Source organism: Rhineura floridana, chromosome 9 (genome assembly GCF_030035675.1).
Source record: "Rhineura floridana isolate rRhiFlo1 chromosome 9, rRhiFlo1.hap2, whole genome shotgun sequence".
In the NCBI taxonomy this organism is placed as follows: domain Eukaryota; kingdom Metazoa; phylum Chordata; class Lepidosauria; order Squamata; family Rhineuridae; genus Rhineura; species Rhineura floridana.
The window spans coordinates 90,724,377-90,739,472 of NC_084488.1; the positions used below are offsets into that span (position 1 = coordinate 90,724,377).

Below are 15,096 nucleotides of genomic sequence, written 5' to 3' on the forward strand. Positions count from 1 at the left end.
TCGGATTGTGCTTTGTTTGGAAAGAAACAAGCCACAAGCACTGATTTGGTTGCTGTGATGAGCCAAGACTCATTATTTGCTGCTTCTGCTCATGCTAGTGGAGGAATGCAGCAGGAGTGATTCATCAATGTGCACCAGCATGCTTCTCATTCATGCAAAGCCATGGTTTATAGTTTACCATGTAATCTGAATGCATCCTCTGTCTAATATGTGAATCAGATCTGATGGAAGATATCTAGTCTGAAAATAAAACCATTGGGACATCTTGACTGAAGTAGCTATATCAGTACAAACTTTACATCCTCTCAGTCTCAAAAGATACATGAATGCATACAACAGGGGTAATCCCTGAGCAGCATTGGCCCCTTCTGCAGGCTGATGCAGAGGAAAACGAAATAGTATCTGTTTTAAACCCAGACACTAACACATCCCTGGCATTTGGCTATGCAGGTAATAGGACCTGAGTCAGTGTGATTTCCAAGGAACGCAATTAACATCTGTCTCCCCTAGGAGGAAACTCAATATTTTAGAGATATCCCTTAATGTTGCTTGGCTAGCACCATTATACTTGCCACATGTTTTAGGCAGAACTGAATCAGAAATGCATCATTTGCTATTTGCCTTGCTCAAGCATTTTGAGTCCCCAAAGCTTGCCCTGTCTGTAATATGACATTCTTTGAGACAAAGATATATAAATTAGAGCTTGGCCAAATGTTCCAATGTGAACTTTTTCATGGAACTTCAAGTGGTCTTGAGGGGGTGCTGTAAAGGCAATGCATCTTCAGAGGTGGTGGGAAATTATGGATTTTTTGGTAGAGCTGAGAGCTTTACCTGGAAAGCAGCAGGCCTCCCCCTTCTTTCTTTTCTACAATAAGATTGTTTAATTGTTTTCCTATGGTAGCAGCACTTCTCCAGCTTGTCAGCTGTGTCTTCCATGCTGTTACATCATCATTTAGTATCATTTCTGGATGCCCTGTTGAGACGAGGAAACTTGGTGGGCAATGGGGATTGGCCACATTGGCAAGAAGGTGGGTGGACAGACAGATGATTGGAACTGCTGCCACCACTGTTGCTCCTCCTCATACTTACAGACATCACATTAAATATACATATTGGTTTTTATTGCTTCTTTTGGAATTCAAATTGTAAGATGATAAATTACAATATATAAGAAATAAAGTAAGCAATGAAAATGCAATTAAAATCATATGGCATCTAGCACAGCACATTACAATTGCTACACCAGATGGAAAAATCGTTAAGTGGTCTGCCCAAGACCCTTGGCAATTTTTGAGTGGTCCATGGGGGGAAAAGTTTGGGAACCACTGATCTACACTGAGTGGCAGCAGCTTTCCAGGGTTCTCTCCCAGACATACCTGGAGATGCTGGGGTTGAACCTGACACCTTTTGTATGCAAAGCAGATGCTCTACCACTGAGCTAGAACCCTCTCCCAAATATGTATTTCTGAAATTGTGAATCACCTCTGTAGCAGCCAGCCCCATGTGGACACACGAGAGGAAGAGGTGAGTCTCTCGGGAGGAAGTGGAACCACCATAGGTTTCTTGGCCAGGTTTCACAAAAGCCTAGAACTGGCCTAAGTGGTAATGAAGAGATAATGAAATACTAGTAGGAACATAAGTCAGGACACCTCACAGCTATGTAACTGGCCTTAGCACAACACAGTGCTGCCACAGCAAATGTGGGAAGAAAGCACTGATACAATAATGAGAAAAGCTCCTTCGAAGTTGCCTCTGGGGTTGTCAACTAATTATGAGAATTATCCACGTTTCTGTCTTTCTGCAGCAACCCCCTAGGTTTGGACTGTTACTTACACATTTTCCACCTCATCTCTATTTATGATATATTTATGCTTATAATGTATCGGGGCATACACTCGACCTTATTTTTGTTACTGGACATGGGGATAGTGATCTGGATGTGGGGAGTTTTACATCTCTCCCTTTGTCATGGACAGATCACTGCTTGCTGAAGTTTAGACTTTCAGCGACCTTTTCCCTCCGCAAGGGTGGGGGACCTATTAAATTGGTCCGCCCCCGGAGACTAATGAATCCTGAAGGTTTTCAAAGGGCTCTGGGGGATTTTCCGGCTGATAGGACTGGTGCTCCTGTTGAAGCCCTGGTTAATCTGTGGAATGCCGAGATGGCCCGGGCTGTCGACACGATTGCTCCTGCGCGCCCTCTCCTTTGCAGAGCTCATTCAGCTCCTTGGTATACTCCAGAGTTGAGGGCGATGAAGCAAGATAGGAGGCGGCTTGAGCGGAGATGGAGACGAACTCCTGATGAATGCAACTATACGCTGGTTTGTGCTTTCACCAAGCGGTATATAGGAGCGGTGAGGGCGGCGATAAAACAATATTTCACTGCCACTATTAAGGCATCTCTCTCCCGCCCAGCGGAGCTTTTTAGAGTTGTCCGAGGGCTACTCCATCTAGGCCTTCAGGACACTGTAGATACTTCAGTGGCCCGCTGCAATGAGTTTGCTGAGCACTTCCAGCATAAGATCTTACGCATTCATCAGGACCTAGACTCTCATTTTATAGCAGTTAACCCTAGTGAGGTGTCTGGTGCACAGTCTTATCATGTTTTGTTGGATGAGTTTCAGTCGGTTCAGTTCGAAGACGTGGACAAGGTGCTTGGACAGGTACGTGCAACCACTTCGGTACTAGATCCTTGCCCCTCTTGGCTAATAAAAACTGGCAAGGAGGGAACAGTTGGCTGGGCCAGGGAAGTGATAAAATGCCTCCTTGCGAGAGGGAGTGGTCCCTGGCTGTCTGAAGGAGGCAGCAGTGAGACCACTCCTGAAAAAGCCTTCCCTGGACCCAGAGGATTTCAGCAGCTACAGACCAGTGGCAAATGTTCCATATCTCGGCAAGATCTTGGAACGAGTGGTTGCTGACCAGCTCCAGGCGCTATTGGATGAAACCGATTATCTAGATCCATTTCAATCAGGTTTCAGGCCCGGTTTCGGCACTGAGACGGCCTTGGTCGGCCTGTTTGATGATCTATGTCGGCAGAGAGACAGAGGGAGTGTAACTCTGTTGATTCTCCTTGATCTCTCAGTGGCTTTTGATACCATCGACCATGGTATCCTTCTGGAGAGGCTTGCGGAGTTGGGAGTTGGAGGCACTGCGTGGCAGTGGTTCCGCTCCTACTTGGCAGGCCGTCTCCAGAAGATAGTGCTTGGGGAACATTGCTCGACACCGTGGGTACTCCAATGTGGGGTCCCGCAGGGTTCGGTTTTGTCTCCCATGCTTTTTAACATCTATATGAAGCCGTTGGGTGCAGTCATCAGGAGATTTGGAGTGCGTTGTCACCAGTACGCTGATGACACGCAGCTCTACTTCTCCTTTTCATCTTCCTCAGGTGAGGCGGTCAATGTGCTGAACCGTTGCCTGGACGCGACAATGGACTGGATGAGAACTAACAAACTGAGACTCAATCCTGATAAGACTGAGATGCTGTTGGTGGATGGTTTTTCCAATCAGATGGTGGATACATATCCTGTCCTGGATGGGGTTACACTCCCCCTAAAGGAACAGGTTCGTAGTCTGGGAGTCGTTCTAGACTCTTCCCTGTCACTTGAGGCTCATGTAGCCTCGGTGGCACGGAATGCGTTCTACCAACTTCGATTGGTAGCCCAACTACATCCCTACCTGAGTAAGGAGGATCTTACATCAGTAGTACATGCTCTGGTAACCTCACGTTTGGATTACTGTAATGCGCTCTACGTAGGGCTACCTCTGAAGATGGTTCGGAAGCTACAGCTGGTGCAAAATGCAGCGGCCAGACTGCTAACAAGAACGAAGCGGTCTGACCATATAACACCTGTTTTGGCCCGCTTGCACTGGCTTCCAATACGCTTCCGGGCCAAATTCAAAGTGTTGGTATTAACCTATAAAGCCTTATACGGCGTGGGACCTCGATATCTGTCGGAACGCCTCTCCCGCTATGAACCGGCTCGTACACTACGGTCTGCTACGAAGGCCCTCCTCCGGGTCCCGACTCATAGGGAGGCCCGGAGGGCAGTGACAAGATCAAGGGCCTTCTCAGTGGTGGCCCCCGAACTATGGAATAGTCTCCCCGAGGAGGTTCGCCTGGCGCCGACACTATCATCCTTTTGGCGCCAGGTTAAAACCTTTCTCTACTCCGAGGCATTTTAATTTTTTGTTAATGATTGTAATGTTTGTAATTTGATTTTAGCCTTTGCTGTTTTTAGATTGTGAAATTTGATTTTAGACTGATGTTTTTGTATTATATTGTATTTTATTGTATCTATGTTCACCGCCTATTGCTAGTCGGGCGGTATATAAGTTTTAAAAATAAATAAATAAATAATCTATTTATGCTAGTGTATTTATGCTTATAAATACACAAACATACAGGTTTGGATTGTATATTTGGAGCTGATGTGAGCTGTATATGTAAAGCAATGTGAATGTATTTGCAGTCATGACCTAAAATGACCTGAACTAAAGAAGATAAAGTAGGGGGGTTTTTTTATTTTTCATTCTACAGACTTTTGTTTCCGTGGCGCAGAGTGGTAAGCGGCAGTAACACAGCTGAAGCTCTGCTCATGGCCGGAGTTCGATTCCAACGGAAGGAGAAAGTCGAATCTCTGGTAAAAGGGGTCGAGGTCCACTCAGCCTTCCATCCATCCGTGGTCGGTAAAATGAGTACCCGGCGTATGCTGGGGGGTAAAGAAAGGCCGGGGAAGGAACTGGCAATCCCACCCCATATATACGGTCTGCCTAGTAAATGTCGCCAGACATCACCCTAAGAGTCGGAAACAACTCGCACTACAAGTGTGGGGACACCTTTACCTTTACCTTAGAGACTGCCAAACTGTAGAATGCCATATCTTACCAGAATATACTTTTTTTTTATGATACTTCATACTGAGAACAGCTGGGAACATCAGTCTGGAGAGGTTGCACAGACAGTCTCCAAGTCTTCTAGCCTCTAGTTAACACCCAAGTCCTGAATTAACTTCCATAGACCTAACCAATTCCCATGGGAAAAGCTGAGACATTATCAAAATAAAACAAAAGCAAATATCAGATCTATCTGTTTGAACTGAACACACCTTCTGGGCCATTTACTTTATCCTCTGTAACCCATTTGGGCATAATGATGTATATAGTTAGGGATCTCAGTGCTCAGCTAAACAACTCATCTGGATAATTCACAGATGCCATTTACGCCATGCTTCTTTGTGAAGTACATTGCAACTTTGCCTCAGGGCAAGCACTTTCAGACAATCTTTTCATAATGAGCTTGAGAGTACCAGGAGCAGCCATGTGCATCAACCTTCTTTCAACTTTGATAACAAAAGTAATTTTTAACAAACTAGGATATGCACTAGATATGTATCCAAGTACTACAGTCCAGTGTTACCAATGTTGTCACCATAAGGGCAGTGCTCTCACCTATCACCATTTGCTGCCCTTAGTTGAAAATAATGGGCTCTGGACTGAGTTGCCTTAGAACGAGTCAAGTTGCTTTAGATCAGGAGTTCCCAAACAATGGTCTGTGGACTACCAGTGGTCCATGAGATGTATTCAGGTGGCCGTTGGCATGTCTATGGATTTGTGATTGAAGACAGGAGATAGCACATCCGTTGCATTAAATATTCATTGATTTTAATCGTGCTTTTTTGGCTGTTATTTCTTACATGGTATTTTATTATTAATAAAATAAAATACAATCTATAAGAAAAAAAGAATCAGTACAAATATAATTAAAATCACTATGAATATTTAATGTTATGGATGTGCAATTTTCAAGCAGACTGGGGGGGAAAAGTTTGGGAACCACAGCTTTAGATCATAGGTGAGGAACCTGTAGCCTATGGACCAGATCTGGCCCACAGGGCCTCTCTCTGTCTAGTCTGTCAGTCTCTCTCACCAGTCCCTCCCCTCAGCCCCACCCTTTCCTTTTTGAGCTCTGCCAGTGTTGTTTCCATTTATATAATAGACAGAAGCATTAAGACTGCTTTAAAAAAAGTTAAAGAAAAAAGCATATGTATGTTAAAAAAAAGTGTGAATACACACACATCAGTTCTTTACAAAAAGTATTTTTAGATCAAGCTGTATCAATATTTGTTAAGTGCCTTTCTCATGGCAGTTTATCTTATATCTTTGCATTCCAATAGATCAGCAGTAGGTATTGGTTATACCTGGATGCATTTCTTTGGGTGCCCCATTATTGCATGCCAGCAAAAAACCATATGTTGTTTTTGCAGCAAGGTTGTAGAAGCCTCACTTTTTAACTCTGTAGGCTATATGGATACTTGGGAACAAAAATGGACACCCTCAGACTACCACTTAATGATATGCCCAGCTGGTTGGAGTTGCAAACTCAGAAATGCACTGATGAAAAAGCAGTTTTTTGAGATATGCTTCCCATACATTCATTCCAAGCCCTAAAACACCAAATCAAAGCATATGGAAAGCTGCTGTGCCGACTACACTTTAAGGTTCATATTACTTTTCTATGCCTGTGTATCTTGAGTCCTGTGCTCTAAGATATGTGCAAATGCCTTATAAGGATTAACTTATTCATTGCTGAATGTTTGTTCAGTAAAACCTCAAGAAGTTAGGTCGCCTGGAGCAGTGAAATAAGACAGCCATATCACATTTTTATGGCTTCAAACCATGTAGGAGTAAGCCCCATTGAACATAGTAACACTTGTGTGTAAATATGCACAAGATTGCACTGTAATTCTTGAACCTCTGGTCTCAAAATGTCTGTCTGTAAGAAACTTCAGAGTGCAGCGCTATGATTATAAGCTTTGAAGGGACCCATCTTGCTATAAATTTATATCTTCTTCCTCTGCTGTTGATACATCCACTGCTGGTGCTATCACTACTACTACTACTACTACTACTACTACTACTACTACTACTACTACTACTACTACTACACATTTCTATTCCATCTTTTCTCCAAAGAGCTCAAGGTCATATACGTAGTTCTCTTCTCTCCCTCTATTTTATCTCTTTGAAGGACACTAGGCTGAGAGATAGCAAATGGCCCAAGGTCAGGCCCAGTATCAGAATGTGTCATCCTCAGGCAGCTGTCAGGGTTCCAGTGCTACAACAACACCTACTACTGTTGCCTTTCTTGAGCCCTCTGATTAGCACCAGGCAACTGCAGCATTGGTCACTGTAGGGCATTAAAACTGCATCCCCCAGTGGATTTGGGGGAAATTAAAATGATGGCTCACTGCCTGGTGTTGATTGGGATGCTGCTGCTGCTGCTGCTGCTGCTGCTGCTGCTGCTGCCGCCGCCCATTAAGCCCAGTGGAGGCCCTAATAATGTAAAGCATTCTGCCAAGGGCCCTGCTTAAGATCACCCAGTAAGCTTCATGGCTGAGTTGAGATTTCAGCTTGGCTTCCCTCAGTCCTAATCTAACAATGTAAATCAGGGGTAGCCTAGATGGTGCCCTCCAGAGGTTGTTGGACTGGGCCTGGCAACCAAGAGGTCATCTGTATCTTTAAAGGTTGTGCAGGGGGGAGGGAGAATTCCACCTTGTGGTTTTTCTCATTATGGTGTTGCAAGAACACCTGCACTTGGCTGACTTTCTCTTCTTCTAAAGATACAGGATCAGACCCTGAGCCTGGCAACCCTAGCGTACAATGTTGGTCTAAACCAGAGCTTGGAAAAGTTACTTTTTTGAACTACAACTCCCATCAGCCCAATCCAGGGGCCATGCTGGCCAGGGCTGATGGGAGTTGTAGTTTAAAAAAGTAACTTTTCCAAGCTCTGGTCTAAACACTACACCACACTGAATCTCTACAATAGGATACTAGTCGAGTAACTGCTGGATGATTCAGTGAATATGCTGAGGCAGAGTCTCCCACTGAGTGCATCCCATTGAGAAATTCTGAATTGTTCTTGTCTCTATAGCTAGGAAGAGGATACCCAGCTAAAAGAAAAAGGCCTAGTATTTTCTCAACTGCTGCCGTCCTTTGATATTTTGTAACCTATTGCACCCGATACTATCTCTGCACAGCCAGAAACACTTCAGCTTCAATTCTAGGATGTAAATCGAAGTCACCTTTAAAGAGTGAAAGTTTTTATATTCTTTTAATTAGAGCATAAGTATCACCTTTGTGTTGTGTGCCTAGAGCCTCACCTTTCTTCAGCTAGAAAAACAGGTGCATATTAAATCTCACCAGCTGTGGGAACAAAACTTGTGGTTTCTTCATCCCAGCAACAGAGTTTGACAAACAAATGAAGGAGACAGTGCTTCACCCTGGAGGATAAGTCACACCTAGCTGTTAGGCAAGAGCTTTATAAAGCTGGAAGTACTTGTTAATTTTTCAATTCTGGTCTTTCTTATTTCTATATTTCCTTCCATCTGAGTTATTTCAAGTGGCTTATAAGCTAACAAAGTAGCTCAGCCTTCCCCAACCTAATGCCCTCCTGTGCTGGCTGCAGCTGATGAGAGTTGCAGTCCCAAACATCTGGAGGGCACCAACTTGGGGAAGGCTGAAATTGTTCTGGTAAAACATTAAATTCCAGATCTGCTATTCAAAGAAATTTGTGATATTATTCAAAGGCACAAAAGAAAGAATCTCTTTTGAAATTGAGACTAAAATTGAAGGGTGTGCACCATATTTGGATGAATCCTGAGACAATATGGGGGTGGAGAAATTTTGGAGTTGAAGGAGGTTCTGTATAAGGCTGCCCAAATAGAAACAGGGACCCCTGAAGCTCTTTGTGGTACCTTGGTAATGTCAGACATTTTTTTTAAAAAAAAATGTCGTGGACAAGGCTCTGCTAAAAGCAGAAATAATGTCTCCAGGCTTATCATATAAGGAATGATGCCAGAGTAGAGTGATGGGGGACGGTGGAACAAACTGCAAGTGAGGAGAAAGAAATCTCTGTTGTGACTGAGAGGTAAAGCTTATAAACAGAGGGAACAGTTTTATCCAGAAAGCAAATCTCTTTTGGTTCTTCACTCCAAAAAAATCAGCTTTAAAGGTTCCTAAAACAAAAACCACTCCTTTTTGTCTTTGGGCACCTCTCACATGTCCATTTTCAGAGCAATTGCCCACAAAACTTTCAGGAAAATAAAGCGATTCCTTTTTTGTCGACCCAACAACTGAAATGGCTGTCCTTGAAGGAAAACATCTTCAGCTTTCCTTCTGGAAGTTGGCAGGATTCATCAGAAGTGATGACCTTACCTGCAGATTTCATCCAATTCTGCCCCTTCCCTCAAAAAGGTTATAGGGAGTTCTGCCCCCTTTTAATAAATAAATGAAACTTTAATGGTGCTAAGCCAGGACTTATTTATTTCAGGTTTGACAGGCTTCTGGAAGAGGTACTCTGCCTGCAGATTTTATCCATTTATGTCAAAACGAAAAAAATCCATCTTTTATATTTCCCAATAGTGGATGGACATGAAGCAGACTTGAATGGATTCTGGGCCAAACTGGGCTGCCTACAAAGCCTCTTAGAGCGCAATCCAACTCATCTTTCCACCAGGCTGGGGGGACTTGGATGCAGTGGACCCCCACCAAGCTGGCAGGCTCGTGGTACCACCTGGCTCCCCCCAGCAGAAGCCCCCCATTGTGGCTGAGCTGCAGTACCACCAGGACTCTGCCAGAACTGTGGGGGGTCCACTGGGGATGGCCGATGGAGAGCTGGTAGAAGCCAGCAGCAGCTCTGAACATGGGGCATTCCAGGGATGGGGTGGGGGAGGTGCCATGGGGGTGCTTATGCCCCATCCAAGTCCCTCTTGCAGCGTTCCCCGAGGTCCCAATCCTCAGGAAAATTCTGCCAGCTAATAGGCCGGTGCAGTAAATAAATTCCCTTGGTGGCCTGCAAGGACCACTTACTCCCCAGTAGACCCTTTTGTCAGAGCCAGCTCTTCCCTTCCGGCTGCCACACATGACTCCCAATGGAGCCTCCATGCATCTGGGCCAGCAGCTCCTGATTGGCAATCTGATACCATGGAACTTCCTGCCACTGCCTCCCACCACCTACCCATTGATTGGATTGTGCTGTCCGACTGAGGCAAGCTGTTTTCCAAACCACTGAATTACGTTCTGAACAGAATCTTGTGGTAGTGCACAACCCTACATGGTTTTTGTCTGACCATCACACTTCATAATCATCACTTATTTTTTCACATATTTTACTTGAGTCTGCATATGTGTCTTGCATTCCATTAATATATTCAGTTTCAGGAGAGCAGTGGATGTATTTCCCGCATTAATGTTCTTTACTGAAGGTGATACATGTAGCAATATGCCTTTGCCCACCAGAACCTCTCTAAACAAGGAAGCAGAAGTATTGCATGCAATTTCAGTTTTATTTGCTTAGAATTACAGGGTACCAGCAGGGAAACTTGCTCACCCCTTTGACAACCTACCAAGGTATATTTGCTCCATGGAAACTGCAAGGATACAATGTCGACCTTTCGTGTGGACAGTAGAAATGATGGCGGATTTTCATCACTCCTTTGTGTCTGGTAAATGTTCCTCTCACGAGGCCTGTACTTGAAGTTTTCCTTGAGCATTGTATGGTCCACCTTCACAGCTTCCTGTACAGTGATACAGTAGTCAGTTTTAAGAAGGGGGAGCTCACCATAACAACTACCGTAGCTACACCCCAAGAAGAGTTAAAAATGCAGGCAGCTGGATCGATCTATTACACACACACACATCAATAGTACAATAGTAGTAGTACACAGCACAGTATCCACTGTTAGGATGAGTGTGACTGCAGTCCTATACATAGTTACTAGGGAGAAAACTCAATTGAACTCAGTGGTGATTATTTCTGTCTGTGTAGGCTCAACTTGTTGAACACACAAACAAAAGATCAGCAGTCTCCTGAAATGCAACCTTTAAATTTTAATTAGAAATCCAAACAATTTTGCAAAGAAGTGTTACCAAGTAGAGTGGCAGCATGAAACCCCCATCAAAGGATAGGAAAGAAATATCTAGCCTCTGATTATTTTTCTCATTCTCTTGCTTTCACTTTGTTAACCTGGACCACTATGTTGCCCCCCTGGGCTCCTGCCGGGAAGAAGGGCAGGATATAAATAAAATAATAAATAAATAATAAATCTGCCACAAATGAACTTGAAAGACTCATTATCACTTCATTTGCTTGCCAGAACAACATGGGTCTATAGGTTACTCTGGTCCTCTGGCAAATGACACAATTATTTCTGGAGCTGTTCTCCCTTGTGTTCCCCCCTCCATCCCACACTACAACACTGCCCAATGTAAGGCCACAGGGTGTGGGCTTTGCAGTCTGAATCTAGATTTGTTGTATGGTCACTCAATACTGCATGTCTCTTAAGTGAAAAACTTTTTTTCACTTTTTTGTTAATGTTTGCACTTACGTGCTCACTGTGTCACACACACACATAGATTCACATTGTAGTCAACACTGTCATGTGCTCTGCCACCGTGCTATGGCCCTTCTCATACGCCCAACAAGCTTGGCTAGTCTGGCTAATTTTATTTACTTGTTCCTTGGCTGAATGCTCTTTAATAGAGTTAACATGAAGTCCTGATTTTATTCTTCAGTTGTCACTTTAACCACAGTGTCCATTTGTGGTTCATTTCAAAGTGATTTTGTGGGACTTACAGTCATAATTGTACATGATGATTTCCAGAGAGGTAGCTGTGTTTACCTCTTGCTGCAGAAACGACCAAGAGTCTTGTGGCACTTTAAAGGCTAACAGAGTTTGTTAGGGGGTCAGCTTTCAGAGCCTTTCTTGGACATACTGTTCCTGGACTTTGCTGCATAGGATGTAATTAAGGAGGTCACGAGTGGCATGTAGTATTACTGGGTTTTCCCTTGTTATGCATTCCCATTGCTCCAAGGACCAGACAAGCATTTGACTTTTTTTTCCACATCAGGTAAATGTTTACATAGGAATCTGCCTTACGTCGAGTCAGACTGTTGGTCCATCTGGCTCACTATTGTCTACATTGATTGGCTACAACTTCCCAGGCTTTCAGAGTGGACTCTCTGCCAGCGTACCTGGGAGATGCCAGAGATTGAACTCGGGACCTTTTGTCTGCAGAGCAGATGTGGTATCCCGAGCTATGGCCTTTGCTCTGCTTCATTCCATATGTTAGAAGCATATGCCCAGATTCTTATGTCTTTTATCATGGATTTGGGGGGGGGGAGGAAGCTGCTCCTGTAGCCATTTCCATGGTTGCCAAGTGAAAGTGAAAGGATTTCAAGGCACTGGGACACGTTAAACTGGGAGCTGAAACCAGGAATTGACCCTCTTTCACTCTGTACTGATTTGCATTTGGTCTGGTCCCCTTTCGTTCAAATGGGACCCCTTTCTTTATGGGATCATAGAAGGATTTTGCTTTTCCATCACACATCTAATGATATCTCGAGAGAAATACAGGGTCCTCAGCACCTCCCACAGGGAATGAGCATCCGTGGGTGCTGGATTTTTTAATACAGTTTCCACTCTCTGTTTGTCAGGTTATCTCCCTGTTGCCCCAGAATCAGTGCTGAATAGTCCACTTTGTTTTGAAGCAACTGAGCCTCTGCTCTATTAATTTTAAACCCTGGCTCTTGAATAATTTCAAGAACCATTCCAGTCATTTGTTAACCATTTCTGGGTCTGCTCCATGTACAAGGATATCACCCACATCACTCACCACCTAGGAGTACTCTTCTCACTTCATTTGTTGCATATGTGGATAACAAGGTGGTGGGGTATAGCTGGGGGACCATGATAACCCAAGGGACATGTGTAAACCTATTCAGTGTATTATCATACATGAATGCAAGCTTGTCTCACAATTGGGAGAGCATCAGTGGTAGAGCATTTGCTTTGCATGCAGAAGGTCCCTGGTTCAATCCCCAGCACCTCCAGGATAAAACTGTGAAAGACTCCTACCTGAAACCTAGAGAGCTGCTGCCAGGCAGTGTAGGCATTTAAGGTAGGTGGACCACTGGTCTGACTCAGTATAAGGCAACTTCCTATGTTTCTAATTCAGTAACATTGCTCAATAGGGCTGCAGCTTGTTTGGTCTTTGAACCTGAACGGACTTTCTGTTGTGTGAAGCTGAACATTCTTTTCTGACAATTCAGTGGCTGCTTCTTGCAGCTTAGTGGTTAGGATTTTTGCAACTTTCTACAACCTCTACACTGCTGCTTTTTCTTTTTCCATTTAGGCCAGCCTTCCCTCACCTGGTGCCCTCCAACTGTTTTGGACAACAATTCTCATTGGGCCTAGCCCACATAGTTGTGCTGGAGCTGATGGGAGTTGTATTCCAAAGACATACTGGAGGGTACCAGGTTGGGAAAGGCTGATTTAGGGGCTGCACAGACATAATCAAATGTTAGTTTAAGTTATCCTAATGCAGGAGCAGCCAATGTGATGTCCTCCAGATAATGTTGGACTGGCTAGGGATGATGGGAGTTGTAGTTCAACAACATTTGGAGGGCAATATATTGGCTACTCCTGTCCTAGTGGGTCTTCAGTCCAGAAAGCTTTCCTAGTCCAAGGAGATTCACCTTTTTTCTATCATCCATAGTGTGCTTAATTTTTTTCCATTCATTCCCAATGGAAGGTGGGTTTTGACAGGACAGAAAGCAACTTTTTCATGGCAAGGTTTAGATTTTATATACAACCAGGGATGTAGTCATCCAGGGTCACAGGGGGTCATAGACCCCCTTCGTTTTTGGGAGCAGGGTCCCAGCCATGTCCCTATGTATGAGCCAATCATCATGAAAGGGAGTGTGTTAGTCACAGAGAAGAGTCGTCCTTTCGTGCTGATTGGAGCCAATCAGAGTGAAAAGAGGTGAGTCAGCCACTGGGAAGACTCTTCTCAGTAGCTGACACTCTTCTCTTCTACTCAGTAGCTGACACACAGACTCCCCTTTCATCCTGATTGGCTCCTAGGGACATCTGTTGTAGTGGAGTGTGGACCTGGAGACTACGCAGAGAATAAGGGAGAAAGTGGGAAGGGGGTGTTGCTGTGAGGGGGTGTGGTGTGACTATCATGAAGGGACCCTACATTTCTGAATTTGCTGCTACACTACTGTATACAACAATGGATAAAGCAAACAGAAAAAATCAATCTCTTCCTTTTCCTTTTAGTGCAAATATTTTTTCAGTCCCTGTGACACAAATTTCATATTGACCCAGATACAGCTTAACTCTCCCCACCCAAACACGCTCACTTCCCCAACAAGCCTCAATCTACCCAAATGGGCTCACTGCCCCAGATGGTCTCATCCTGTCTCTGTTGCAAGTGTGCCTAAATGCTACTGGAACTCTGCCAGCTCCTCCAGTTCTGTAATACCATATTGCTCTCCTTAAGCCATTTACAGTAGCTACTGATTCCAGTTGAACAGAGATAAAATCACACAACACTAGGTCAAGAGTTCATGAATTAATGAGTTTATTTAAGCATATTAGCATTACACATTTAGCAGTAAGCCACTAATAAAAACAATTACAAAGCAAATTACACCTCTCATGTAGATTACACAGGTTATATGTTCTTTTACTCCTGTAACAGAGGGTGGAGATGGATCAGGTCTTCTCAGACATCCGAGGTTGAGATTGTTCTTCAGGTTCACAGTGGCGGAGAAAATGGAGCAGAGTACCCAAGGTTTTTGATGATGGCTTCTCTTATGGGTTTGTCCAAGTCCCTGGCTCTCTGACCTGGCTCCAGGCCAGGCTAATTGTTATAGGCAACAACACACACACACCCCATAAAAATCTCATATTGTCCAATGTAAGTGTGTCTTATCCATCCATCCATTCATTCAATTTATATCCTGTCCTACCTCTCAAAGGACCCAGGGCAGCAAACAGATCAATAATATTAAAAATACTTTTTAAAGCATTCTTAAAACAGTTTAAAACATTCTAAAAAAATCTCCCAACCACTTTCTTCAGGGTTGCCTGGAACAGTGTCTTTCAGTCATCCAATGTCTGGATAAACAGGAATGTTTTTAAATTCCTCCTGAAAATTGTTAATGAAGGAGCAGATATGTCTCACCAGGGAGGGCATTCTACAAATGGGGAACTGCCACTGAAAAGGCCTTGTCATGGGTCAACACCAGCTA

At 44.0% G+C, this 15,096-nt stretch overlaps 1 protein-coding gene across 6 annotated transcripts in view; it reads left to right on the top strand.

The window, feature by feature from the left end:
* ELOVL6 (ELOVL fatty acid elongase 6) overlaps positions 1 to 15,096 on the top strand; it is a 120,435-nt gene that overhangs the window by 69,647 nt on the left and 35,692 nt on the right. The window contains exon 1 of one of the 6 annotated variants that reach the window (XM_061585399.1): positions 4,617 to 4,639. The exons of the other annotated variants lie outside the window; for them this stretch is intronic. The gene's annotated coding sequence lies outside the window, so the exon portion shown is untranslated. Of the gene's footprint in view, positions 1 to 4,616; positions 4,640 to 15,096 lie in introns of those variants that run through there. 6 annotated transcript variants of the gene reach the window in all.